Source organism: Pelecanus crispus, chromosome 1, assembly GCF_030463565.1.
Source record: "Pelecanus crispus isolate bPelCri1 chromosome 1, bPelCri1.pri, whole genome shotgun sequence".
NCBI lineage: Eukaryota > Metazoa > Chordata > Aves > Pelecaniformes > Pelecanidae > Pelecanus > Pelecanus crispus.
The window spans coordinates 101,936,875-101,958,588 of record NC_134643.1 but is presented as its reverse complement, the minus strand read 5'-3'; the positions used below and the strand labels follow the sequence as shown (position 1 = coordinate 101,958,588).

Here is a 21,714-nt window from a genome sequence, read left to right as displayed (position 1 = left end):
ATTGTGTGATGTTAGCATAACGTGATGATAATGTTAGTTTGGTGCTGAGAAGCCCTTTCAGAAACCTAATGGATTCCTGATTTACCGTGGTTAAGTTTTAAGAACAGGGATTAATGTCCACTTTTTGTGTACTCTTGGTGGTGAGTGAAGAGGTTTTTAATATTTGATTTTATCACCTACTATTCTAAAAATAATATTTCAAGAGCAACTGTGCAAAATCTGCAGTTTTGTTTTGGGAAGGGGTACCGCAGTGTTGTGGCAGTTAGACACTGCCATGTGTGGTATATCTTTAAATCTATTCAAAGAAAAGATATGATGCTGTTTCCAGTCTCCCCTTTTTAAAGGAGATAGTTGGGAATGGGAGATGGAAAGGAAGTGAATGGAGGATTGAATCCCTGCCATTTTGTCTGCACCTGAGCTCAGAGGCAGGGTTGCAGTATAGTTTTACAGCTGGTGAAAGTCTTGGTAGAAGCAGTGAAATGTCTACATTCTTGTAAATGTCACTGCTGTTATGTTTGATTTATACATACGTTCCTTCCAGATCTTTAGCAATGATTATAGGTATTCAGTATACTGTGGTAGTCTCCTGTGCTTGATAGGGGGTCTGAAGCTTGCTTAACATCTAAGTTTTTTGTTTTTTTTTTTTTTTTTTTAAAGTATGTCCATTTTTCATGTCCATTTTAAAACATACTTTTTTAAAGTATGTTTTAAATTGTGTTTTTTTTAAAGTATGTTTTTTTTAAAGACTGTCCAGTTGTGAATATACTTGGAGCAATTTGTCTGAGAGGAGCAAAATACACAGTTTGTACTATTTTAGTGATGAGATGAATGATGATGAGATTTTGATGAATGTTTTTTGTATTTGAAGTCATAAGTATGTAAAGGAATGTTTTGACTGTAGATGCATTCTTACTAGAACCTCTGGAAGAATTGTTCAGTACTGAGCCTGTGGGTTCTTTTTTTAATATCCCATTTGTTGTATGTACAGAAGTCATTGTGTTGCAAAGGAAATAAGAACTTTTTATAGTAAGGGAAATTTGACATAAATGGTTGCATTATGTAAACAGGTTTTATTTTGACTTCCCTATGTTGTATGAAACCCAGATTTACTTATGGTTTTGTTTACAGTTAGCAATAAATTAAAGCCAGTTTCACTTTTTCAAAGTCTGCTATATGCTCTATACGGTCATTCAAACAGTGCCTTAGTAACTGTATCTAGTTGCTAGAGTTGCTTTCTTCTTTCCAATTACCCACTTCATTTCCTGCATAAGGGTAACAGTGGTGATACAAGGATGTCTTTTGTGAAGCAAACAGTTTTTGAAAAAGGTGCAATTAGCATATTTACTGTCATTTATTTGGGCCATTCTTGTGAGATGATTGGAAAGGAAGGATTTTAAAACAAAACATAGTAATGAAGTGCACTGAATCACAATAACTACTTCAGGCTCTCTGAATTTGTATTTCAGAAGGTGACAACTATATTATTTTGCCTGACTGATGGAATTTGAAGCTTAAGGAAGGGAGCGTGATAGAAATGTTTCTCCTGTGCTAAAATTGTTTGTTGTGTTTCCTATACAAACTGCATTCTGACATACAGTCAGGATGCTTAAACAAAAAAAAAAAGAAGAAAGTGTAAGCATTGTTCCAGCAGTTCATGCCTCATGCCATTATAAGTTAAAGTCTACATCTTTGTAACTTCAGTGCACCCTCTTTCATCTACTGGTGATGTTTTATCTGCATGTGTGGCCTAGTTTAAAGTTGACTGAAGGTGTATTTGTTTGCTGAGCCCTATGACTAGGTACCCATTTGCTCTGCAGTGCTTCAGCATATTTAATCATGTTAATTCTTGGTAAGTTAGTAAAAGAAGCTGTTAATGTTTTTAGCTTCTTTGCTTCCAAATATGCCTGCATTAACCTAAGTATGTTATTTGTTAATGTTACAATACAAATGTAGGAGTGATCATTTAAATAAGTGTTTTTGAAGATGTTTCTAAAATGACTGTGAAATTCAAGTGTAGTCAATTTAAAAAAACAAAACAAAAAAGCCAAAAGCCTGTCATGTTGACACCTGGCCAGTTTCTGTGGTTTTCAATCTTACACTTCTGTTTTGTCTTCTGTTAGTGTCTCTGTGGTTTCTGGATAAAAGGTCAGCACAAAAAGGAGAAACTGACTGCATTTGGAAGCATTCTGTGTGTATATATATATTTGATTGGTATACTTTTAACTTATTAGGGTTATTGAATAATCTTAACTTTTATAGTGATGGCACATTTAGGAACCAGTGCCAGTATACATGTGATTTTATTTGCCTGATGACACCAAACTTACATTATTGGGAAGAATTTGTCATGAATTCTAGTTCTCAAAGATCCTGTGGATGAAACAAGATAGTGTGCCAGTCAGACCATGTACAAATGGCTAAAACAAAAGCTTACATTGTGATGGTGTTGCCTCTATATCCTGTGTTCCATGTCAAACACATGATAGCCATTGAAAAGTAGATGCTGCTGTCATTCTGTTCTCTGTGGGATGAGTCTTGCTAAGCAGAGAAAGTATGGCTTACAAGTTTGTTTACTGTATATGAATTGCATCTACCTTCTGGGTATGGTATCTAGTATAAAATTATGTCCTCTCATAGTCTTCTTGCTTAATGAAGTAAGAGATGATGTTCAATAAATTCTGTAAACTACTAGATATAGGTTGCACAGAAGTTTTTCTATGTATGAAGTTAATTTAATTTTTTTTTTTGTCACGGATTTTACTTTTTAAAGATTATTAACACAGGCTTATTAAAATTATTGGTTCAGGTACATCTACTCTTCTTAAAAGACTTTCTGTGTCTTTGAGGGTCTGCGGTTTTGGTTTTTTGGTGTGGGGTTTCTTTTCCCCTTTGTTTATTGGAAAGTAGACTAAAGCTGGAAGGCATCATTTCTGTGAAGCCCAAACTTCCTTTTGTCTTGCTGCATTCCAGAATTATGCATCTAGAAAAAAAAAACCAACTTTGTAGGCTGGCAGTTTTTTTCTGACAAATATGTTCGCCAGGTGTAGAAATCAAGCACATAAGTTACAATAATAAGAATAGAGGAGGAATAAAGTGGCAATGGGGAGATTGCACTTGGATTCATTCAAGATGCTGGACATGTCTTCATGGCTAACACAACCATTTCTCAGTACTGAAGACAAATGTGAGCTTTCCTGTGCTTATCTGTAAACCGTGTCCTTGGAAGAATACGTTGTGAGATGGAACTTGTTCATTGTCTGTTTTAATATTGCATGCCTTCTGTTATATGCCCTTTATATGAGAAGAGGAAAAGTATAAACCCAGGGTGTATACTTATTTTTAATAATCTCTTAAACGCTGCTTGATTTGACCAAAATTAGTTGGCTACTTGATTATAAGTGGCATTGCAGAAGTGGAAGAGGAAGATAAGATGAAAGATGGATATTTCGTAGGCAGTGGGCAGTACAGATGAAGATGGCAAGAGGAAAAGAGCAGAGGTTGTTTTGGGGTTGATGTAGAAACAGGTGTGCACGTAGGGAAAGTCAGAGTCAAAGAAGTCCTTCAAGATGATCACAAAAGCACTATTGTTCCTGTACAGAAGGTCTTGCTAAATTCTCTTGCATTTGGTGTCGATTCAAATTACATGCTTCTAGATTTTACAGCTTGCTTAACTATCTTGTTAGTGCAGAATTCTTATATTCTCTAAGTCTTCTGAGGAGGTCTTATGCCTGTAGTTCACGTGATAGTTCATGTTCTCCTTTGGTACCATTCATGTTGGTTAGTGAGTCTATAAAATACTCATATTTCCCTTCCTTCAGTCTGTGTTGACAGCTGAGATCAATTAAGGTTCTTGAATCAAGTCCCTGAACTGGCACATCAGCGTACACAGCATTCTTGGTAGAGACCTTTCTACTGCTGAAATTTCTAGCCCATTCCCTCCGTATTCTAGAAGCGCTGACTTGATAAGAAGTTGCACGGGTGAGCATCAGGATGGACTTCAGTTATGTCAGCTGCAATGCAGTAACAGCCATTTGTGTACTTCTGTGGTGAGACATAGCTTATCCTACTTTGAGTTAACTCATCTTGTACCACAAACTTGCTGTTTTATTTACAGGAAGTTAGGAAGTTTATAACTTAGGTAGCCTTGTAACTTGTTTGTGTCTCCAGACACAGGAGATTTTGTTGATTGAGAGAAGGATCAGGGAGAGTATATTTTTAATTAGGGGTGCTTTTACCTGGACAAGCTAAGATTGCTTTGGCTGATGGTTTTCTTTTTTGACAAATAGAACGTACAGATTAAGAAAAGGATGTTAATGGCTCTTTTCATAGAGCCAGTTTTGGCTATTGGTTAACAACACATAGATAACTGAGTAATTGTTGGACACTAAGGATGGCAACCTTCACGAAAGTGGGTTGGATTTGAAGTTGTGATCTTGTGGTGAAAGTTACTGGCTCCTTAGAATCCTGTGATTTGTCCCATTTTCCAAGCATTATGTAGTTTTTGGTCTTCAGTAAATTCTGAGCTGAACAGTTAGGCTATACACACCATCAATCTGTTGTCTGACACGATCTATAAAGCCCTATACTTAAGCTATATCAACACGTTTTAGAGATCAAATATATTGACTGCTTTAATCTTGCTGAAGTTGAGGCAAAAGAATCTAGTATTTGTCCTTTCCTCTTTTGTATTTATTTACCTATATTTTTAGATGATTCCTTCACTAGGTTTTTAGAAAAAGAAGCTGCCTTTACTCTGTTTGAAAGGCTTCTGGAGTGTTGACTCATTGCTTGAACTCCTGTGCAGTCCCTAGAAAAAAAGAGGACACTTTCTCTTTCAGTGTGTAACCTATAATATGGTAATTGGGCATGGAACTAGGCTACAATAAATAACCTTTAATAAAGAGGCTTCTTCTGAGGAAAAGAGAATGTATGACTAATTGGATGAGGCTGCATGGGAGAAAGAAGTGCAGCGAGGTCTGGTTTTTGGTGGGTTGGTTTTGGGTTTTTTTTTGGAAGCTTTTATGTTATGGTGAGAATTTCCACGCTCTTCTCCCCTCCCTGTTCCTTAGATGTGAACAAAAACAGCTTTAAGAAACCCTTTGGTGTACCTGAACCACATGAGTAATTGAGCTTTAATGCAAATTTAGTGAAGCACAGGCCATTTGCTATTTTTGGTTCTAGTCTAAATTAAACAAGGAGTGTTAACACAAACACACCTTTTGGACAAAGAAACTCCTGTTGCAGAGGGCAGGTGAAAACACGTGGAGGTTTCAAATGGCAGGGCAGTGTTATGACAGCTTGTTCTCAACATAAATGCAAACAGGCTGTGTGACTGCAGTTGTTGTAAGGCAATGTTTAAATTTTTAGATGTTTCTGATCATCTTTACTATTTGGGGGAGGGTATTACCAAATGACAACAAAAGAAGTATTAGTACCAAAATAAGTTAAAGGCAACTATTTATTCAGATTGCAGAGGAAGACAAAAAATTTTAAACCACAAAAGATCCTAAATGAAAAAATAATGGCTTGTAAATTCTTATAATTGATTTAGATCTTTGATTCATATATAGTTGGCTAGAAGAGGGGTAATATGTGCACTTCATTTGTCTTTTACTTTTTACTCTGTTATAACATCAGGCAGCATTTTCTGTGTTAGTGCAAGGTCTCCCTCAAACATCTTCTAACAAGTAATGCGGTGTTGACAGTCACATCTGAGCAGAGTTCAGCTGGTTGTGAAGAGATATACACAGTCAGTCTGATCTCTTCCTAGTTGCACTCTGTATAATCGTTTATACCTGTGAAAAGTGTATATGGTAATGTTGCCAAATTAAGACGCCATAACATTTATACCCGCTTTGTGCAGATGTGAAAGCTCTTAAAAAGCATGGTTATGGGGAATCAGTCCTCAAGACTTTCCATGTATTGTATATTAATTTCCTTTGTGATAAAGCTAATGACAGTTCTACTACTAGGATTATACAATGAGACTGATGCAATGTCTGTGCTGACATAGTTTTTTACATTGTTCCATTTCAGCTTTAGAAAGCAATATAGGATGACAAAATGAGCTGGGAAGAATAGGTGGTTTTCTGAAAATACAGTACTCTCAGTCAGAGAGGTCTGGAAATACTCTTCTCTGATTTGGCAGGGAGGATACTAGTACCCATTTGTACTTTATAACAGCTCAGTTTCTCACATGCCTTCACCATACTTGTCTGCATGGTCTCTACAGGGAACAGCTGTATTTGGGGAGGCAGGCCATGGTTGCCAACTTTAAATAGAGCTATGTTCTTAGGTATGATAAAGCTGAGCTGATCACATGATGATCTGGATGAGGGGATTGAGTGCACCCTCAGTAAGTTTGCAGACAACACCAAACTGGGTGGGAGTGTTGATCTGCTGGAGGGTAAGATGGCCCTGCAGAGGGACCTGGACAGGCTGCACTAATGGGCCAAGGCCAACTGTATGAGGTTCAACAAGGCCAAGTGCCGGGTCCTGCACTTCGGGCACAACAACCCCATGCAACGCTACAGGCTTGGGGAAGCGTGGCTGGAAAGCTGCCTGGCCGAAAAAGACCTGGGGGTGTTGGCCGACAGCCAGCTGAACATGAGCCAGCAGTGTGCCCAGGTGGCCAAGGCGGCCAACAGCATCCTGGCTTGTATCAGGAATAGTGTGGCCAGCAGGAGCAGGGAGGTGATTGTCCCCCTGTACTCAGCACTGGTGAGGCCGCACCTGGAATACTGTGTCCAGTTTTGGGCCCCTCAGTACAAGAAAGACACTGAGGTGCTGGAGTGTGTCCAGAGAAGGGCAACAAGGCTGGTGAAGGGTCTGGAGCACAGGCCTTATGAGGAGCGGCTGAGGGAGCTGGGGTTGTTTAGCCTGGAGAAGAGGAGGCTGAGGGGAGACCTTATTGCTCACCACAACTACCTGAAAGGAGGTTGTAGTGAGGTGGGTGTTGGTCTCTTCTCCCAAGTAGTTAGCGATAGGACGAGAGGAAATGGCCTCAAGTTGTATCAGGGGAGGTTTAGGTTGGAAATTAGGAAAAATTTCTTTATGGAAAGGGTGGTCAAGCATTGGAAGAGGCTGCCCAGAGAGGTGGTGGAGTCGCCATCCCTGGAAGTGTTCAAAAAATGGGTAGATGTGGCACTTTGGGACATGGTTTAGTCTAGTCTACCCTTGATTGGTTTAGTGTAGACTTGGTAGTGTAGGTTAATGGTTGGACTGGATGATCTTAAAGGTCTTTTCCAACCTAAATGATTCTATGATTCTATATCAAGATAGCAACTTTAGGATCTTCTTGAAGAACAGACAGCACTGACTCCTGAATTTACCGTGTAGAAAGGAAGGCTCCCGTAGTGGACCTGAGGGGATCTTTCATCATTCACTTTTGAATGCATGGTTGAATTTTAAAAAACATGGTCTTCACTTCTCTATGTCAGAAGTATTCTATATTCAGCAGTTGGGTATTTGTTTTATGGTGCCTTCAAACTAGCCTGGTGATGGCAGCTACTTATGCAATAAGAAGCACAGAGAAAGCCTTTAGAAGAAAGTGTCCATTTTTATGAAATGTATGTCTAAATTTATAAGCATATCTAATTTTAATTTCAGGTTATAAAATATAAATTGTTTCCTTTCTCTAATGTTCTGTGGCATTGTTTTTCATTAAAAATTAGAAACATGAAAGAATAAAAATCTGCTTTTATTCTATAAAGAAATGAAAAGGAAGTTGAGAATAATCACTTTCAAGTGGTACGCTTGCTGTTTAGTTAATAGAACTTCTTTTGCCTGTCTTTGATGAAAGTAAAGTAAAGCCAGTTTATAAAAACAGACATGCTATAGTGATAAACTTTTTATCCAAAGAATGCTTGATCAAAAATCAGGCTAGAAGACATGCTTGCTATGTATCCAAACCTATAGTAAAGAAAGTTTCACTAACCTATACAGAGTAGGCAATAACCTTAATCTGAAAAGGGGTGAAATGATTTGTTTTGACTAACACAGTCGAATTTTGACTGAATTCAGAACCAAAGAGACAGAATGAGATATTGATGAAGATGATAATGGATGGAAGTACTAGATCCATTCGTTGAAATGTAAAGTGTAAAGAAGAGAGAGTACTTTGATAATTTCATGAATTTTTAAAATATTTTGTAATTGTTTGACATAAATAAGCTTTTCTTCTTCGTATTCTGTTCTTTGCTTCAATATTAAGTGAATTTATTTTAGTCATGTTAAAAATGGCACAAAAGAATTAGTATAATTTTTTAGTAAGTTGCATTCAGAGTACCTTCTATTCTTGGGGTTTTATCAGTGGCTGCACATTCTCAAGTTAACTTTGTCTTTACAGATGATACAATAATACTATGCATGCTTTAGAGTGAGGCAAAGCTTTAATATTATTAATTGATATTGGAGGAACAAGGATTATTAGTTCAGAAAGTAGGTTTGCTTTTGTCTGCACATAATAGTTTTGCTACTGGTAAGATTAATGAGTTGGCATGTTTCTTTCTTTCTTTTGTTTTATATTGAAAAATTCCAAATGATTTAACAGCATGTTCTCTGAGAGCCAGCTCAGGAATATCATTTGCTTGATTTGAAAGAAAATGTGATACTTATAGAAAAGACTGTGCAATGAATGCAACTATAAAAAAAAAAAAAGCACACAGAAAGGACCAACAGTAAATTGTGTCTGAAAAGAAGCACAATCTTAACACATAACACAAATGAAAAAGTAACCAGTAAGTGATTTTATATGAGGAATAAAACTTCCAGAGCAAGGAGCCAGGTGACTGTCATCAGTATCTCATTTGTAATGTAGATGAATAACACATTTTGAATTTTTCTGTTTTGAGTGTGACCAAGGTAGAGCTAAAGGATTTATTATTGAAATATTTTTGTATTTGTCTCTAGTGCATGATAAAACATTGTGTGTTTTCACCATAGTTTGCTCAGATTTCCCATGTCAGAATTATAGAGCTATCCTGTTTTGTAATAGATGATCTTAATCATAATCTGTTTATTACCCAATTCTTTACATTGTGCAAAGTGAAATATATTTTGAAGAATGTATTGACTGTATACTTGCAAAGATCTTGACAGATCAGAACATTGGTGAACAAATAATTATGTTAGTTCATTTCAGTAATAGTTGGTCACAATAATTATGACTTCACTGTTTTTCTGGTATGTCTGATGTAAAGGTAGATTTAATGTATTTCTTCCAAATGTGTTACACCACAGTAAACTAAAGGGCAAACATGAAAGTAGCAGATTTGTAGGAAACAAGCATTTTTGGGATATATAATGAATTACTATAATCAGTGGTAACACGTTGATTGAGCTAAATTTAATTTCTGTGTGGGTAAGGTTGTTGTGGTCTCTCTGTAAGAGGATCTCTTATAAGGGGACTTCATTTTTTATTCTTGAATGGTCAGACAGCACAGATGTAATTTCAGCATAATATCTGATGCGTCATGTATATCAGGACTCCATTCTGAACCTGCACAGCCCACCTGATGAGTTAGTCTTACTGTTATTAGCTGATCTTTGGCAAGCTCTGTGAATGTACAGTGGGAGAAAAATACCGGGAAAAGTAATTAAATTTAATTACTTTTTTTCCCCCTCTACTCAGTAGCATTGTGGGAGAGTTCACAAAACAATGTCTTCCTTTTCCCCAAGATAAAATAGTGAAACTATATGGCTTTGATATTTGAAGCAACAATAAATAGGAAAATGATTCCTATCTTCTCTAGCAAAAATGCATATGAAGATTACCTTATCTATTCCACAATTCTTACGTGAAGCTGTCAGTAGTAATAGTTAAAGCCTTAATTTGTTCTGTCTGTGATATTGAACAAATGTCTATAAAGAAATAAAATCCTCAACCATATCTCATTTTAAATATTAGTCCCCATTTTGCATCTACCTTGCATAAGGTAAATATGTCTCCTGATAGGAAGAAATACCAAGTAATAAGCTATGGAAGCTCCTGATTAATTGCAATCTCTTCTTCTCTTGAGCTCAAACCCAACGTATTGCACGGTATCTGTTTATATTGATATGGCTGAGAGTAGAGAATATCTAGATTCTCTCAGAAAGTACTTGGCATATTGCAGGACTGGATTAGACCCTGGGTACTGGTGGCAGAAAGAAAAGCATTCATGGGCTTGTTTACAAGTGAGTAAAATAAGTGTGTCTTGCAGAGATTAGTCATATCTGGGGTCCAGTGTTTGCTTTTTTTCTTCCTAGTATCTGTTGACTAACTTATTCAAAGAACTGAAACCTACATACTTACTAGAAAATCTGTGATCACTCCCCAGCTTGCATAGAGGATTATTCTGTGACAAATTCTAGTTTTGGTTACGTTAAGAAACAAGAAACGTTTTAATAAGCTTAGTTTGTTTCTTTTTGTGTGTGCCAGGCCTTAGTGATATCATGAAGGCTTTTGCTAACCTCTTTATTTGTCCTGAAAAAAACCCCAAACACCTTTGTTAGCTCTATATCAGAAATATTATTGCCTTTTTAAGAGGAGATAAGTTCATTTGTTAGTTATCACTCTTAAAATAGTACATTTTGGGCAATACTGTATTGTTTAAAAAATGACTGCATGAGAAAAAATTTGCCTCTCTTGTTACAAGTTAAAGGGCATTAATGCAAGACAGACAAGCGTATTAGCATCTGTTTTCAAACTGTTCCAGTGGAAAATGGTCCTTAGCCAACAGAATATTCTCTGAACTCATCTCAGTTGATTCTGAGTCATGAATGTCTGTCATGGGAAGTATGAAATGCAGGGTCAGTAATAAAACATCTCATACCTAAGAACACTTGTAAGAACAATGTTTGTTTTGTTTTGGTTTTTTTAAGCAGTCATTTATTGGTGAGACCTTACAGGTATATATCCAAGAGCAGACCTTTAATTCTAACTACTCTTTAGTGGGAGTGTGTGTAAAGATGTAGAGAAGTACCTTCAGATTTTTGCATGTCCACATTTTAAACAGGTTTATGGAGCTACAGAGGATTAGCCATTACATAACTTCTTGAAATGAAATGATCATATAACTAGAGTACTTTATTTAGTGTTTAATATCAAACTCCCTGTGCAGTGTTCTTATTTTTGGAGAATGCTTTGTTTTGACAGAAGAAAAATCAACAGTTTCTTTAAACTCAAAGATGTATGTTTCGGCAAATATGGTATGTAAGCCTTCCATCAGTAGACTTGAGTAGAGCTGTGTAAGTGTATTTAATACTCTGCAAATGTCATGCATGTTTAAGGAAGATATAATGCAACAAATAGAGCCTGAAAACATTTCTGTTTGTTGTTCAAATATACAGCCTGTTGTGAAAATTCTGAAGTGGAGGTTGATGTCACAAACCTTGAGCCTGTGTTCCAAATATTGTTTGTCATTAAAAGTGATGACAATCTCTGGTAAGAACATCTGCTCGCCTAATATACTAGCAATAAAGGAGATGTCTATGTTATAGCTTAGTTTGTTTTTATCTTTTTATTATTATTATTATTTCCAAGTATTTGTTTTTAAAATATTAGGAAAAACCCTAGCTCTGAAACACTAAAATATGGAAAGTACATATTCAGTTGCTAGGTCATCTCGATAGTGCCGAGTGGGTCATAACTAACAAGCCTTATTGGTATTTTTGTTAGAACAGAGAGTCTGGACGCCTATGCTTTATTTCTAGTTAGGTTACTTTTTACTGGCTACCTCAATCATCATAGGTCATTTATGTCTGTTAAGTGTCACGCCATTTAATTCACAGTGCAGCACTTTCAGATTTCCCTAGAATAAAGAGTAGTACTTAGGGTTGTATGCTTTTTGGCTATAGTAGCAGAGTAATGGTGGATGACAGGAGCACTGATAACAGCTTGTGTCTGTTCTAACTTCATATGAATTTTTAATCCACTTCATAACTGCATCTTACTGACAGCTCATTCCCAGTGGCCAATGCTTCAGTGTTTTTACAACTTAATGATGCATGTTCTGTGCTGCAATTGGGAAAATACAGAAAATGTGGGATATATAGCCAATTTTTTTTTGTCTAGCTGAGGAAGTCATATGTCAGCAGGCTGAGATCCTCTCCCCCTATACTCTTTTAAATGGCCCTCTTTAGGATAGCAGACTGGAAGACTATATAGTATTATTTTGTTCAGAACTCTGCATATCCTTTTTACTCTGTAATTCGTGGCTGTAGCAAATACACAAAGATTCAAAGCAAAAAAAAAAAAAAAGCCAAAAAAAAGTACGTAACATCCTGTTCATGTGTTTCCTTTTACTGTTAATCCCCATAATTAATGCCCTATGAGGAATGGGGCTCTAATCGCTTACAGAGCACAGTAATGTAAAAAGGCAGTGCTCATCTGGGAGGTGTTCAGTAGTATGGATCACTGGTGACCCAGTTGGTATGCAGCTGTCCTCCAGTCTATGCATATGTGGTTTCATTAACTACACGCATATCTGTCTGACAGGCCAGTAATTATTGTCTAAAAAGAACCTTGCCTTATGAAATTGTCTTAAGTGCCACTGAGAAAGAGTAGTTTGTTTTCTCTCATTTTTCCACTTTCATTGGGAGGGAGAAAAAAATGGGGGAAGGAAGCTGTTCTGTGAGGGTGAGGATCATGAGTCCTGGCAGTCACTCTGAAATACTCTTTAATGAAACCCAATGCCAGGAAGAGACATGTTTGAACACCACATAGCAGTTTTTTAGTGACTTAAAGGACGTGTCCATATAAAAAGGTCTTCCGAAAGGGCTAAGGGTTTTTAAGAGTTTTCATTTGTTTGTGCTGTATGAATTCAGCATTGCTAATGCTAAACTGTAATGGGCAATGTAAAAGATAAACATAGTTTGTTAGAATTTTAAAATATATTTTAAAATAGACTTAGAGGGCAGGTTGGATATTTGTTTTAAAAATCAGTCCTTTATTAAATCTGTGATTTCTGGGAATGCAGTTTGTTATTGGAGTGGATGACTGAAAGGAGTTTTGACATTAATGCTGTCTCGAAACCTATAAGCCCAACCTGCTCAGCTACTGGAAGGGTGATGGCTGGGGAAGAGATGAATGGCTAAAATATTAGGGAAATAAAGTAGCTTATGTTTACTCAACATATACAAAGCAACAAAAGGGTAACACCCACCTCCTAGTATCTGTCATAACATAGTAAAAGTATCTACTGGCTAAATCCTTCCAATATAACGGAACAGAAGAATCATATCTGTTGCAGCAGTTTGAGGCCAAATTTATGAACAGCTGTCAGGAAAAAAAGAATTGTATATGTACTATTCCTCTGTTTATTTGCACTTCTTTTTCAGGTAATCCTCTACTCTGCAGCAAGTCTTTCCAAGGCAGTCTTCCTTGGGCAATTACTTGTTCACACTTGTTTTAAGCCTATTAGGGAGTTTTGACTGTCTTACGCTTAACGTGCATAAATAAGCTGGGGGTGGGGGGGTACAATGACAAGTAAGCCTTACAGTGCAATCAACTGACAGCTGTGAAGACGTGTAAGTTGTTGATATCCATGGAGGTGGTATTTAAGATACCTGTCATATCCTTCTGTACCCTTGTGGAACACCAGTTCCATAAATGCCAGCCATTTGCTGTATAAGCAGGAGGCAGAATATTTGTCACTGGAACCTTGTGTATGGGTTAGAGTTGCCAAGAGAAGAAAAATAAAATTTCTCAAAGGACATGTCACGTTGTACTTTACCTTGTACATTTATGCCTGGACGCTCACACAGCTTTCCTGTGTGGTGGCTTTTCTGTTTGGTTTTGTTTTTAAAAGCTTAGCTAAGATAAGAATCTGGTGTGAAAGAAAATAGAAAGTAATGCTGATTTTAGTACAACTCCCATATACTCTATTCCTGGATTTTCAGTTTGCTTTATGTAGCAGCAGATGGTCCATCTATTGTTTCATTGTTCTTCTGGGAGTCTGACCCTCTATAGTGGGTGTGTGCTTTAGCACAAAAAGAACAACTAAAATAAGTTTTTTCGTAATGGATGCAACTCAGTTTATTAAACTGTGTTGATGACCTCAAAAATTCTAGCTCTTAAGATTTGTTTTTATTTAAATGTATAATATTCAAAATTCAAAAGGATTGTTCACTGTCATAAGTGCCATTTTGTGAAACGGCATAATTTTACCATATGCCTTCGGTTTCGTTTGAGATATTATGAATAAGCAGGATGAGTGCTTTCAAAGAGGCATTCCTGCTGTCCCACATCAACCATGTGGGCTTTCAGTTAAGCTTCCCAGGAAGACAGCAACATATGTGTACACAATGTGTGTATTATATTGGCGCCCACTCACAGTGTTAAAGATGTGTCAGCATTTCCAGAATAATTCCCTATTTTAAGAGCCTTGTTTTAGCCTGCATATGAAAGTTGTCTCTGTGTTGGAACTTTACACACAATCTCAGCCCTCATAGTTTTCAAGTGTGAATTTTTCCCAGGTGAACATAAGCTGAATCAAATTAATGTATGCAAATTATATGGAAGATCTCTAGAGGCATGGTGGCATGATAGGCTCTTCTTACTTTTTAACTCTGAAGACTGCTTATCAGTAAGTGAACTGAAGCTATAGCGGTTGCCACTATTTTTGAAGAATTGTAAGAGATTTTTAGTAAAATAAGGTGGACTTGCGCTTGGTCTTGTGACTTGCTTAGCCTAAAAAGTGATGATGTTTTTCTAATAATTATGTTTGAGTGTGAGGAACTTCCAGTTTCACTGAATTTCTTTCGGCTGATTGAGGTTCTTTGTATCATCGTAATAGTCTAGAATTAATTGATGTCTCCCTTACATGTCAAATTAGTCTTTTTTTTATATACTGAGAAATGGGGTATGTCTGTGGCAGGTTTCCTTGCATTTAAACAGTATTCCCCCAAATAGTAATATCTTCTTGATAGAAGCCTTTCTCTAATCCGGAAGCCATCTTGTTTAATACATGCAGCAGGGCAAACTGTGTGGCAGGACATGCTGATTCTGTAGTTAAGTGGGTGGCTGTGGAGGAGCAGAGTTCGAATTGGATTTTGAAATTTCCAGACTTCTGACATTTAGTTTATGTGCTTAAACAATAACTTGCTGCTATAGTTTCAAAAACTATGTGCTATAACCAAAATGTTGGTGTTTTATAAGCCTGGGATTTACTTACATGGGATTATAACTGCTGAATAGCAGTTTTATTTTGAATGAATATGGTTTCAGCCCTGTTTGGTTAAATGCCATCTAAAACCCTCCATCTAAACACCAAATGATTTTGTAAATAGGCCCGTGTTTGAGCAACAGCAGGCCAGCTAGACAAGCCTGCAGTTTGAAGATCAGCAAATGAAGGTTCTTCCACATTTTGAAATCCAAGTTGTGAACGGACAACCCTGGAAAGAGGTCCTCTCTACATCCCTGATAGGAAAGGTGGGTGAGCAGAGGATGTCGCTGTAAAAACAGTTCTGTTGTACAGCTTTACTGGTTGTGTTAGGACATCCAGATAGGTGGTCCCATGTTTGTGCAGTGGTAGATTATCCTTCTAATTATTGTTTTATATGGAGTGAGTCCTACTCATGGCTTGCTTGAATGTCTTGAGAGGAACTAAATGAGCAATATATCAGTTAATTTGCATAGTGACAGCAAATATGCAAATTGCTGACCTTTTATTTAGTTTCTGTGCCTTCCTTAGGAAACACCAACACATTGACACCCATTGTAAAGAAATATTGAATTGACAGCAACATGAGATTTCCTGTTTCTGTTCTGAATCCCCTGTTAACGCACTCCCACCAACCAACCAACAAAACCCCCCAAACTTCAGAGAATCTTCTGGAACCTGAAACTTTGACTACGAAGGCTGCCGAGCCCATTAGACATTGCAAGAGCTTAGCCTCCTTTGTGAGCTGGAGAGGTTAAATACTGAAACAAACAGTAGTGTAACCTTTTGGCCTTTTTTGGGGGTGGGTAGAGGTTGCAGGGGGAAGAATGATCTAGGTGATGACCTGGACTTGGATGTAATCAGGTAGCCAGCAGAGCTCGAGGCATGTTAACGTGTTGGGTACACTATTCAACTGCCCTTCTGATTAGATGAATCACTGTAGTCTGAGTTCCTTTTAATGTTAGTGCAAGAAAATTGTGTGGCTGTAATGTAGTCTACAGGCCGCTAAGGCATTAAATCTTGTAAAGCTCTAAATTAGGAGTGCAATATATATGCATAGATGGTCAGCAAATACTGTGTTCTGCAGTAAATACCTTTGCAGGATGATTGTCATAAATGTTATTAGAAGACTCAGGTAGTCTGTGTCCTAATTTTCTCCATCTATCTGCAGAATTTGATTGTTTCCTTAATTTGTTCATGTTTGTAAGTGCTTCTATCATTTTAACATTGGACTTCACTGATATCTGACTAAATTCCTATGTCTGATGCCTGTGCTCATATTTACATGTTTCCTCTGAATGCTCCACATCAAAGATGGAAGCAACTTGCAGTAATTTAAGACAAAATCAAATTTCTTCTAGGCCTTTATTCTTTAAGATACCATCTAATAATATTGGAACAGTGATGGATGCATATGGAAGTCTGTGAGTGTTTGAAAAGATTCTGCGAGTTTGAGAGTTATTTAAATTCCATATAGATTTGATTCTGCTTAACAAACTGTACTTGATAATGTACTGGTTTTGTGTATCCTTCTGGTATTTTTCATGAAGACCATACATTTTCTGGATTTAATATTAGAAAATACTTTTTATTTATAACGGCATACTCCATTCAAATGCAACTAGCTGGATGGTAAAGCACATACCCATCATGATAACAAAAAAAAGTTGTTCAAGTAGCCTTGGATTGGTGATATTTCTTATTTTACTACTACTTTCATTTCTGTATGAGTCCTGCATGCCCTGGAGCTCCCATTGTAATAGTTCTGCCTCATTTTCATGATTAGCCTTCGCTCCCCACCACAGCGTTGCTAAAATGTCCCCAGGGTTTCCCCTTCCACAAGGCTGGATTCCCCTGTGAATTTAGGATGAATGTATGGCACCCTGGGGAGGAAAAATAATACAGTCAGCAAATACAGCTGTCTGTGACTGCAGTGATATAACGTAGTTTTACACTGGCAGTTGAGATTTTACATACTCTTTAGCCTATAATGGAGAGAAATAGGTAGTGCTAATGCTGTTCCATCAAGGGCTATTCAAACAATCACATGCGTTTAAATAGATACTCTTTCATCTTTGAATAATTAGAATACATTTCTCTTTTGTTAGTCCGGCAAGTGTTCACCAGACCTTCACAGAGAGCTTACTTTATTCTTTTTGATGTTGTTAATATTTGAGTGGCAGTTTTATTTGTATAGTACTTTACCTCTTCAAAGTGGTGTTACAAAGGGTAGTTAGATTTTTAGGTTCACAGATTTATTTTTAAACAACCGCACTTTAGCTTTTTAACTTAGATGCTTGATTGCGCTGGGAGTTTTGCTTTGCTTCTCAATTCAATATGTGCCCTGTCTAGTATAATTTGGAGAAATTTGCAAATGAACCACTAGAGGATAACTACTTGATGCAGCCTAAATTTGTGCTTTCCAAATTAAATAGCAGAAACCTTTCCTCACTGTTCTGGTCCTAACAAAGTATTAATGAGATATTAAAGCTGCAAATTCATTTGAAATTCTATTTGTAAAGCATGGAACAAAGCAATATCATAGAGATGAATGCTAAAATAAGACCAGTTTACTTCTACCCCTCTGTAAGTAAGTGGGCTGAATTTAGTGCAGTCAGAGCTGGGGTATATTACATTTGGCTTTGTGCTGCTCTTGTGAGTAACAGTTTTAAAGTGTGTTAGGTATGGCCAGAGCGGGTAGAAGCATAAAAGCCTGCAGGCAAAGAGTCAAGGAGGGGGAAAATACATGAAGTCCTGACTGACCCACATTTGAATCTGATAACTTTGTGGCCTGTGACTTTTTGGCAAAAAACAGTAAACATGAACAGCATTATTCTGTTTTCTGTTACAAGGTTGTAAGTTTAGTAGCCCATGATCAGCTATTTAGTTTGTATAAAAACAAGTAACTCCTCAGATTCCCTTCTCCCTGAATCTTCTTTTTATGGATAGAGTCTCAGTCATTTAGAATAGTTGATCAGTTTTATTAACAGAGTTCACAAGGAGAACACACAAAATGCTGTCTGTGTGACTGGACATGTCTTAATTTCCCCTTGCTATATGTGACCTCAGTGTTCTGTTACTGAAAAATCAACATTCACAGTCAATAGCTCTCTCTCCAAGGAGTGTTTCAATGTGTGTAATTTAATTTGATTCCATTTGGCTTATGGTATCTATTTAATCTGGAATTTGTGGGTAAATCGGAGAACGAACTAAGTTTATCCACCTCTGTTAAGTCAAAGCCAGTTGAAGGGTTTGAGTGTTCTTCACAGTGAAGAACTAAATAAGGTTTATTAGACAGCTGAATGTCTATTCAAATCTAATTTACCCAGCAGTAAAGTTCTAATTTGTCTTGTGTTCTTTTTTAACTTAACTGAAGTGGCATAACTGAAGTGCTTTGGTTTCATTTTCTCTGTCCCACACCACAAGTTGTAAGGGGAATGCTGGACAATGGTTGTCCCAAAATCTTATGAACAGTGAGATCCTGCCCGTCTGAACTGCTGCCTCTGCTGCTCCTGCCGCCATTCTGTCTGAAGACTGTTTGTTGTTAGGGCATGCTTTTGGAAGTCAGTGCGTCTTCTGGTTTGCAGGGTAAAATACGCTCGTTTTCAGGGCAAAGACAACCTCGATAACATATCTGAAGAATATATGTATTGCAATTTCGCAACATACACTTTTGCTCCTTTGAAAGGTGGTATTATCCCAATGTATTTGAATTAGCAAAGTTCTGCTCTACCTGTTATATTGACTGAGAGGTCATATTAAGGGTGTAAGAAGTTGAGCTTTTGCTTTTTTCCCACTGAACTGTTTTGAATTGGAGGGTGTGGGGAAATCCCCTCAGCTAACACAAATATTCATAACAGAGAGCTGCATTCTATGGTTCTTGGTTTTATATTACTTACCTCACTGTTGGAGATGCAGTTGCTCTAAACTTTAAAATTTGACTTGGCAAAGTAGTTTTCTAGGATTAAGTTTGTTTTTTTTTTTTAAAAAAAAACTCTCCTGTTTAAACTTTGCATAATTATTTGAATAATAAGTTTATATGAGGAATTAGTTTATGCATATCAGTTACATACATGTTGTCATGTCCATCTGAAATTTGATGAAAGATAAATGCATATGCAGACTTGTTTTTTAAATAGTATTTTTAAGTAATTGTTGCGTTGTATTTCTGAAAGTTGATACATGATCATATCTAATAGCATCTAGCACGTAGACAAGGATTCTGAAGCATGTGATTTCCACCCTCGGGCCCCAGTGGTTGATATATATTGCACAAACTGTTAGTGTTATGTGTGAAATAAGTAGAAGTGGGATTTTGATCATATTCCTTGCTTTCATACAGTATTTAATTCTTAACTCTAAAAGCATTTTTGTGTTTTCTTCAACTAGAAATTGTGCAAATTGAGATACAGGGAGGTGTGACAGTAATTTTGCTAGGATTGTGTAGTTTGTTCATTGCAGTGCCAGGAACAGTGTCTCCAGATCTTCAAACTCCTGCTTCAATTTTTGTATTACTGTATCATGCTAAAGGTTTTGTTGCCTCTGTATTTTGATTAGAAAGGGGAGGATACATAAGAAGGTATTTGACTCTATTGAATCCCTTTCTGATGTAGGGATTTGCTGTAAAACCAGGGCAATCTTTCCTGGAGGAACTAGCACGTTAGACGTAGAGTTACTAGGGCAGATTTGCTTTTCATGTGGTGGTTGCCAAGCTGGATTAAAAACTCTTCAGACATTGCCTGGCATCATGCATACACATAGTGGATATAATGAATAACAGTAGAACCACAGTACCTAACTAAATTTCCACAAAAACTTAGATTTTTCTGGTTTTGTTTCTTGAACAGAGCAAGAGTAAGTGGACTTAATCAGTTGTAAACATTTGTTTAACTGCTTGAAAACAGGAGAATAAACTTAGTATCTGCTACAGTAACTGGAAATAGAGCATTTTGGAGTTAATTATATGTAGTAGAGGTAAGATACAATGTTTTGTGGCAGATGTGAAAAAGGTGCCACGTTGAGCAATAGGCATTAGTGACTCATTCATGATTAAACCTATATTCGTACTGCTGCTTTTATATCTGAGTAATCAAATGTCTGTGAGGAGGGAGTGAATGTTTTAAAACTAAATTGAACAGGCCTTGATTTTTTTTTTTATGGTGTAATTTTTATTTCCAAAGGTCACACTGAACTTTGTCTTCAGCAGTACTGAATGAAGAAATGCTGTTCTCAAAAATGATCTTGCCCTAAGAACAGAAATGGTTCTCCTTGCCTCGGCTGTTGTTGCTGTGCCTGCCTGAGTGCAGGGAATGCTGCAGCATATCGTGTTGAGTGTCTCCATTTTCAGTGGAGGAATGCTCCCAGCTGGACTGCGGTTCCTGAACAGATTGGGACAAAGTTGGGGATACGCAGAAACTAGTTTCAAACTTTGATTCACATAGCTCGTGAATTGACTCTCATGGGAATCTTATTCATCTTTTACTCCTTTTTGAGTTGATATTAATTTAGTTACCTTTCTATAATGGAAATTCAGTCTTTTTCTGAAAAAGCAATTGTTAGTGTTGGAGAGTCAATTCTTCAATTTTACGTCTTGTCAGACTTGTGTTTCCAGTGGACGTGCTGATCTTAGGACTTACATAACTGAGAACGACAGAATGCTTGAGGTTGGAAGGGTTCTCCAGAGATCATCTGGCTCAGCCCCTCTGCTCAAGCAGGGCCACCTGCAGCCGGTTGCCCAGGGACTGGAGGGGGCTGGGAGAGAAAAGAAAAGGGGAGGTGGGGGGAAGAGAGAGAGAAAACAAATCAATTGTTTTCCTCACAAGTTTGGGGGAAGGTCCATCTCCTGCCTTTTATTTTGGTTCTTACAGGGAGCAGTCATAGCTATGTATAAATAACTGTCCTCAAATATTATCTATTTTAATGTTGTAGCAGCTGGTATCAAATAGAAGATGTGGGGGGCGGGGTTTATAGGCTCTGGTTTCAGTTTAACACTTACTGAGTATGTATCACATAGACTCATGTGAGTGAAGTTAACAGGATGTCATCTATTGGTAACAGAGACTTCCTGTCCCTTTTCCCCCAGCCACCTCCCATCCCCCTCATTTTGGGTTTTGTTTTTTCTTTTTTTTTCCTGTGGGGCGTTCAGGGCTGGGAGAAGATCTGATGCTGCCTTCACTGAACAATGATCCACTGCGTGTGTTTAATAGACACCAGCTGGATGATAGTAGCACTGAAAACACAAACTGGGTAAAGCTCACCTAACCACAGAGAGAAATTTAGGGCTCAGTTTCAAATGACTGGAGAGGAAACCTCTCAGCAACCTTTAGTTTGGGTAGTGTGACTTATGAGAAATGAGCGATGTTGGAACAGAGGAAACTTAGTGTGGGAGAAGATATGCTGAGAAAATGTTCCCTGGTGATGAGCAAGTGGCTCAGGCAGCATGACTTCTATTCAGTCTTTAAGCTCTAAAAGTTGTTGGGCTAACACAATTCCATTTTGAAGAGAAGGCAGCAGCTAGCATGATACAAGGCACTTCGGAACATGGTTTAGTCTAGTCTACCCTTGATTGGTT

At 37.4% G+C, this 21,714-nt stretch overlaps 1 protein-coding gene across 4 annotated transcripts in view; it reads left to right on the top strand.

Annotated features, from left to right (window-relative positions):
* The window catches only part of CBLB (Cbl proto-oncogene B), a 132,538-nt gene that overhangs the window by 10,015 nt on the left and 100,809 nt on the right, over window positions 1-21,714 (top strand). The gene's annotated exons all lie outside the window — the stretch shown is intronic.